Source organism: Phocoena sinus, chromosome 8 (assembly GCF_008692025.1).
Source record: "Phocoena sinus isolate mPhoSin1 chromosome 8, mPhoSin1.pri, whole genome shotgun sequence".
Taxonomy (NCBI): domain Eukaryota; kingdom Metazoa; phylum Chordata; class Mammalia; order Artiodactyla; family Phocoenidae; genus Phocoena; species Phocoena sinus.
This window is the reverse complement of record NC_045770.1, coordinates 5,166,018-5,174,525: the sequence shown is the minus strand read 5'-3', so window position 1 is coordinate 5,174,525 and position 8,508 is coordinate 5,166,018.

Below are 8,508 nucleotides of genomic sequence, written 5' to 3'. Positions count from 1 at the left end.
AATCCCTGGTCAGGGAAGTGAGATCCCACAAGCCATGTGGCAACAACAACAAAAAAAATGACAATGGCAGAAGGTCTTCCTTTCCGGTCTAGAGGCGCAGGAAGAGGATGGACAGACGGTGCAGCTGTCGCAGCGATGGGGCACGTCTGGCATGGGCGGAGGCCGACAGGTTTCTCATTAGCTGACCTAGACCTGGAGAGAGCTGTCAGATGTTCTGGCCACAGAACTAGGGAGGCCTCACCACCACTGCACAGCGCTCGGCTGGCCTTTGAAAATGGAAGCACCTTCCTGCCCCAGACACGAATGGCTTCCCTAGGACTGAGAGCAGGTAGCTGAGGCAGAAGCAAGGGGACTGGGTTTGGATCTCAGGCCCAGTTCCCCTGGGGCTGGGTTTTCCAGGTCCTGGGGCTGCAGAGAGGAGACGCAGGCATCCACACTTGGGGGGAGGGGCACCCTGGTGCTTGGGCCCGGGGGCTGGACCTGGACAGGTGGGCGCCGGAAATCAGTGAGCAGTGGGCACCCGACAGAGGCGTGGTGCTGAGTCCTGGCTCCTGGCATCCTTCTGGGTGAAGCAGGGCTTGGAGGGAACGGGGAATGAGCTGGAATTCTGCCCTCTGGGGGAAAGGGAACAGGCAGGCTGGCGCACCCCAGTGTGGCACTGCTCACAATCAGGAATCTAAGGCAGGGAGCCTGTAACGAAGAGCGGATGCCCTGGGGCTGGAGGAGCTACAGCTGGAACTGCCAGACCGGAGGGCCTCAGCTCAGGCCCGCCAGGTCCAAGGCTTGCACTTCAGGACTGTTTCCTCGCCCCTCCCACCCCCAGCAGATCTAAATGCTGCTTTTGTCAAAACCGATCAGTGCCTGCAGGCTTAGAGCCCTCGGTGAGGCAGCTAAGCAAGGATGGGGAAACCATGGGAGAAGCTAGCCTTGCAGCTGGACTGGGTCCTGGGCCTGTTTCACACCTGCCTCCTTAGCATCCCCAGGTGGCCACACGAGCCATCCTCCTGTTCCCTAGCTCGGCAGTAGCTTCGAGGAACCTGGGCCACAGCACGTCCGTCAGCCAACTACAGACATTGTGGAGGCCACAGAAGAGGAAGAGAAGAGCACAATCCTATCCCAAAGCCCTCTGATGGGCCAGAGCTCACTCTACTGGGATGAAGCAGGTAGTAAGCCCAGTGTACACGTTAGCTGCTTTGTCTCAAGAAAATTCAAACGCAAGACGACTGCCCTTTTTATCCCAAGGCAAGCCTTTCTTGATGACCAATTGATCTAACTAAAGTTTTGAAACATTCTTCAAATCATTTTCCGGAAGTTCTTGTATAAACATGGGCTCACTCAATGTAAAGCCTGACGAAGGTCAGAACCTCAGTGGAGATCACTTTAAAAACATTGCATCGGCCCACAAGCCACCTGTGGGTCCTAGCCCTTAGCTGCACGGCTCTGAGATCACCCATCGCCTCTGATGGGCCACAGAGAGGTGAGCCAGGCTGTAAGGGGGGGCTTCCCACAGGCCTCAGCATCTCCTAAATCTCAAAGAATGTTCTCATGGGTCAGACCCTAAAAGCCTTGGGAGCTAACTTCCTGCCTCAGCTTCCATGTCCTTCCTATCTGGAGCCGTTCCCTGTAAGGGAGAGCCCCCAGGAGCTCAGAAGAAGGTAAGTCCCCCCTAGTCATCCTCTCGCCATCAGTCTGACACCCTGCTAGGTCTCCACAGCCTTGCCCAAAGGCCCCTGGTCCTGGCCAGGTTGAATGGGTTTGCCCGTGACTCTCCCCTCCAGGTGCCACCCTTGCTGTGCAGTGCTGTGCACTTTCTGTCATTTCCTCATGCTGCTTGAGGCCCTGGCCGGAGCAGCTGGCCTTGACGGAGGGGAAGGAGCCCTTGTCCGTCTGGGGGAGCCCTCCTGCTTGTGATCGGTAAGAGCCGGCACCTTCTGCGACATGCTGGTCCCACGCCTACCTTCCAGCATGCCTCAGCCCTGTGTCTCCCGCGAGCTGAGAGCCACAGAAACGAAGTTTTTGTACGGAAGTTGCCAGAAACTAAAACGAACCCCCCACACACCAAAAGTTGCCTGTTGTTGTCTAAGAATATGCCTGAACACATCTCTGCGCAAACACCATTTACTGTGCACCTACTACGTGCCCAGCGATGGGTTAGGCCCTTGCCCGGAAGATGGCACTGATTTCTCAAAACACTGCAGAGAAGCTCTTGGGAACCCCTTGCTACCAAAGACATAACTGAGGTTCAGCAAGGTTAGTTCGTTTGCTCAAGGCCACAGGTAATCAGAGGAGGCAGGGCCTCTGGGTCCAACAGAGTCTCCCAAACAAACACAGATGTGCCATCATCCTACATAACGCCCGCCCCCAGGGCAGCTCCTGAGCTCGGCTGCAGAGGTAAGGCCGCCCACCTCTTCCGGCCCCCTGTTGCCCTGCTGTGGACTGTCAGCTTCCAGCCCCCAGCAATGTTCTCCTGTGGCAGGATAATTGGGAAACACCTCTTTTCTGATCCTGAGAGAGTTAATGAGCTGTGAAAAGAGATTAGATGGGTAGTCATTGCTTTGGGGAAGAAGCCACTTATCCTGCTCAACTTGGTTTTTGCTAATGACATCCTCTTAAACTCCTGTGTCAAATCCCTTCTGCCCAGTGTAGGATTCGTCAGTCTTCTTATTAAAAAGAACACCATTACACCGCTAAAAAAAAAATCATCCAATAAAGTGGATTTGATCTTAACAGAACTTTTTCTCGTTTTAAGTAGATGGCCGTTGGTTTCCCATTCGAATTCACTGCCAGTTTAAGCAAACTTGTCCTTCTTGTTTTCACCAGTCTAAAAACACAGTATCAATATCTAAACTAGAGTGGAGGTGGATTCTGGGTGAGGAAACTGGAGGTAGAGAGCTGGACCAGGGGTCAGGGCTCAGCCTCAGGCCAAGGGCAGGATGAGGGCACCATCACCCAGAGGATGTGAGCGATGTGTTTCTCCTGCACATTCATTCCCTCCCCCAGATCATTCTCACACACTCTTTCATGTTAAATATTCAGAATCTGGGACTTCCTTGGTTGTCCAGTGGTTAAGACTTCACGCTTCCACTGCAGGGGGTGTAGGTTCTATCTATCCCTGGTTGGGGAACTAAGATCCTGCATGCCATATGAACCAAAAAATAATAATAATAATAATAAATATTCAGAATCTACACTACCTAAATAATGAGTGTCTCAAAATAAACTCAAATGGATTAAAGACCTAAATGTAAGGCCAGACACTATAAAACTCTTAGAGGAAAACACAGGCAGAACACTCTATGACATAAATCACAGCAAGATCCTTTCTGACCCACCTCCTAGAGAAATGGAAATAAAAACAAAAATAAACAAATGGGACCTAATGAATCTTAAAAGCTTTTGCAAAGCAAAGGAAACCATAAACAACACCAAAAGACCACCCTCAGAATGGGAGAAAATATTTTCAAACAAAGCAACTGACAGAGGATTAATCTCCAAAATATACAAGCAGCTCATGCAGTTCAATATCAAAAAAACAAAGAAGCCAAGCCAAAAATGGGCAGAGGACCTAAATAGACATTTCTCCAAAGAAGATACACAGATTGCCAACAAACACATGAAAGGATGCTCAACCTCACTAATCATTAGAGAAATGCAGATCAAAACTACAGTGAGGTATCATCTCACACTTGTCAGAATGGCCATCATCAAAAAATCTATAAACAATAAATGCTGGAGAGGGTGTGGAGAAAAGGGAACCCTGTTGCACTGTTGGTGGGAATGTAAATTGACACAGCCACTATGGAGAACAGTATGGAGGTTCCTTAAAAAACTAAAAATAGAACTACCATACGACCCAGCAATCCCACTACTGGTCATATACCCTGAGAAAACCATAATTCAAAAAGAGTCATGTACCACAATGTTCATTGCAGCTGTATTTACAATAGCCAGGACATGGAAGCAGCCTAAGTGTCCATCGACAGATGAATGGATAAAGCAGATGTGGCACATATATACAATGGAATATTACTCAGCCATAAAAAGAAACGAAATTGACTTATTTGTAGTGAGGTGGATGGACCTAGAGACTGTCATACAGAGTGAAGTAAGTCAGAAAGAGAAAAACAAATACCGTATGCTAACACATATACATGGAATCTAAAAAAAAAAGGTTCTGAAAAACCTAGGGGTAGGACAGGAATAAAGACGCAGACATAGAGAACGGACTTGAGGAAACAGGGAGGAGGAAGGGTAAGCTGGGACGAAGTGAGAGAGTGGCATTGACATATATACACTACCAAATGTAAAATAGATCACTAGTGGGAAGCAGCCACATAGCACAGGGAGATCAGCTCCGTGCTTTGTGACCACCTAGAGGAGTGGGATAGGGAGGGTGGGAGGGAGACACAAGAGGGAGGAGATATGGGGATATATGTATATGTATAGCTGATTCACTTTGTTATAAAGCAGAAACTAACACACCATCGTAAAGCAATTATACTCCAATAAAGATGTTAAGGGCTTCCCTGGTGGCGCAGTGGTTGAGAGTCCACCTGCCGATGCAGGGGAAACGGGTTCGTACCCCGATCCGGGAGGATCCCACGTGCTGCGGAGCGGCTGGGCCCGTGAGCCATGGCCACTGAGCCTGTCCATCCGGAGCCTGTGCTCTGCAACGGGAGAGGCCACAACAGTGAAAGGCACGCGTACCACAAAAAAAAAAAAAAAAAAAAAAAAAAAGATGTTAAAATACTAATAATAATAATGAGTGTCTAAAAGCACCCAGTGCAGCAAGCCCCTGCACTGGTGTCTGCATTCATCACATTAATTAGCAAAAGGATTGATTTTACTGAAGAATGGGGGAGGGGCAGAGGAGGCTGCGGTGTGTCATGGGCACAGGACTTCAAGCATTTTCAAGTGAAGGCCAATCTCTCTGCCAAGATTATCATTAGAGGATTTACAATTGGCTTCCCTTCTGCTCAGTCCACCCGATGGGAATTGAACAGTTCAGATCTACGAAATAGGTTAAGGAAACGTCCCTCACTTAAACCATTCTGAAAGGATAAAACAGCTCTCCAGGGCTTTGATTTAGGATGGGACGCGGTATTTTCAGTTGTGGAGGAAATGCAGCACTGATGTGTGGGAGCATCTTCCTTGTCTGGCTCTGTGGCCCACCCATGTGCCCAGGCATGGCTTAGGCTGGTCCAGCTGCTATGACAAAAATACCACAGACTGGGTGGCTTACACAACAAACATTTATTTCTCACAGTTTGGTAGGCTGGGAAGTCCAAGATCAAAGTTCCGGCAGATTTGGTGTCTGATGAGAGCCTGCTTCCCGGTTCATACACTGCTGTCTTCTCACTGTATCTTCTCACAGTGGAAGGGGTGAGGGAGCTCTCCAGGGTCTCTTTTTTTTTTTTTTTTTGTTGTTGTTGTTTTGTTTTGCGGTACGCGGGCCTCTCACTGTTGTGGCCTCTCCCGTTGCGGAGCACAGGCTCCGGACGCGCAGGCTCAGCGGCCATGGCTCACGGGCCCAGCCGCTCCATGTGGGGTGTGGGATCTTCCCGGACCGGGGCACGAACCCATGTCCCCTGCATTGGCAGGCGGACTCTCAACCACTGCGCCACCAGGGAAGCCCCTCCAGGGTCTCTTTTACAAGGGCACAGATGCCATTTGTGAGGGCTCCACCCTCATCACCTAGTCAGCTACAAAGACCCCACTTCCTTGTACCATCACCTTAGGGGTCAGGATTGCAACATGTGAATCTGGAGGGGACACAACCATTCAGTCCATATGTAAGCAAAAGCAGATCAGTGCATGTGACCAAGGCCATAGCAGGTAAATTAGCCTTGGGCAAAAGCACCTGGTAATGCTGAGGGTGAGATGGCCTTCACGGTGGTGATGTGGAATACAAAACACGCACAAAGGCCAGGAAGTTCTGGGAACGGCTGGCTGTTCGCCTGCAGGGATGCCTCTTTGCTGGGGATCGTACCGCAAAGACTGTTCAGTATCAGAAGGGAAACTCCAAGTCAGGGGGCAACCAATGTCCCCTCAATAGACACATTTGCCGCTCAAGCCTGAATCACAATTTGAGGAAGGAGAACTACACACAGGTTTCTAGGAAAACGCAAAAATCTGAACCTTTTCCTCAGAAAACTGACCTTGCCCAGAAGGTCCAGTCTTCGCTTGTGCCAGTCAGAGAAGCAGGGTGAGACGCGTGCCCTGGGCATCCCTTTGGACCCTTAGGTGCAGCTGTAAAGCGTGCTGACTTCTGTACGGCGGATAAATGTCTAGGAAGGAGTTTCAGAAACAGAAATATTTTAGACTTTTTCTCTAAGGAACTATTTACATTTACTCAGAAACTGCTACTAAAATAACCTCGACTCTCTTAGTGAAGGCAAACACCCTAAATCACAGGGGAGGAATTAATGGGAATGTGGGCACATGGTACTTTGAGCATCATTCTTCTATCCCGTGGCAACAGTGTAAGTGGAGAAATCCAGGGCTGAGGACGTGAGGCTGCTGGTAGTAAGAACGTGGCTGATAAGTGCACGCATTAAGGAGCCCTTTGTGTGCACACACCGAATGTCATGGTCGCATTCCACATCGCCTCTTAAATAACCATGCTCACGGATCATATGCTAGTTCTATATTTAGTTTTTTTAAGGAAACTCCATACTGTTCTCCATAGTGGCTTTACCAAGTTACATTCCCACCAACAGTGTAGGAGGGTTCCCTTTTCTCCACACCCTCTCCAGCACTTATTGTCTTTTCACTTTTTTTTTTTTTTTTGGCCACCAAGCTGCGTGGCTTGCAGGATCTCAGTTTCCCAACTAGGGATGGAACCTGGGGCCACAGCAGTGAAAGTCTGGAATCCTAACTACTAGGCCACTTGTTGGTAGATTTTTTTTTTTTTTTTTGGGGGCTGCATTGGGTCTTCGTTGCTGTGCAGGCTTTCTCTAGTTGTGGTGAGCGGGGGCTGCTCTTCGTTGCGGTGTGCAGGCTTCTCATTGTGGTGGCTTCTCTTGTTGTGGAGCACGGGCTCTAGGCACACGGGCTTCAATAGTTGTGGCAAGTGGACTCAGTAGTTGTGGCTCACGGGCTCTAGAGCACAGGCTCAGTAGTTGTGGCACAGGGGCTTAGGTGCTCCGTGGCATGTGGGGTCTTCCTGGACCAGGGCTTGAACCCATGTCCCCTGCATTGGCAGGTGGATCCTTAACCACTGTACCACCAGGGAAGTCTGGTAGATTTTTTGATGATGGCCATTCTGACTCCTGTGAGATGATACATCATTGTAGTTTTGATTTGCGTTTCTCTAATAATTCACGATGTTGAGCATCTTTCGATATGTACACACTACTATATATAAAATACATAACTAATAAGGACCTACTGTATAGCACAGGGAACTCTACTCAATACTCTGTAATGAACTACATGGGGAGACAATCTAAAAAAGAGTGGCTACATGTATATGTATAACTGATTCAGTTTGCTGTACACCCAAAACGAACACAACATTGTAAATCAACTATATTCCAATAAAAGATTTTTTTAAATAGTAAAACTAAAAAAATTTGAAAATAAAAAAATTTAACCATGCTCATGGAAGAGACTACAGTCAGCCCTGTGTGATCTGACCCTTCTCAGCAGTGACCATTTTCTCTCCTAACCTGAGGAAGCCATCAGCCACGGTTATTGAGGAATTCGCCCACCATCTGTCTGCTCACAGAGGAAAAGTCCAGCTGGATCTGGTCCATGGAGACAGATGGGAAGGAGGGGAGGGGTGTTTGCTGAATCCAGATGCACCTGATGGGTAGAAACCTGGCTGTTTACCTGCCTGTCGTTCCCATCGGAACCGGCCTGGGTGCAGCCCTCACCTTCCTCCTTTCCAGGGTGAGCGCCAGACGAGAACTCTGCCCAGTGGACACACCCCCACCTTCAGGGGTCCTTGTGGCCTTTTCATATATAAGGAGAGAATCCCGTGGGGTAGCTGCTCTTCACGAGCGGCCCAGGATCCCAGTGGGTCCACGGTAGCAGGAGAACCTGGACCCTGGTTCATCCTGACCTTTCCCTCCAGGCTCGGCGGAGGTGTGCTCGGCATCCCAACGTCATCTCATCCGTTAAAGGTTAAAAACTACTCATCAGAAAACATGACAGCAACTCTGCACACATCCAAAGGATCTCTGATTTCATTGCCCCAATCTTCCCACACATCCCTCAGTCAATGTTCACGGAGCACCTTCTAGGCACCAGAGGCAGGAACAGGCACTGTGGATTCAGCAGCAGTGGAGACCGATATGTCTCTGCCCGCCCACCCTGGAATTTCCCATCTGGTGGGGATCATGGAGTGAGACAGAGAAAGTCCCAAACGAATGAGAGGATGAGAGTTTGCAAGAAGGGCTGTGGAGGAAATACGCAGGGGCCTGAGGTGGAGAACGGTGGGGCTGGGACGGGCACGTGAGGAGGGATGGGCTGCCAGGTGCGGTGGTGGCACTGAGTGATTCTGAA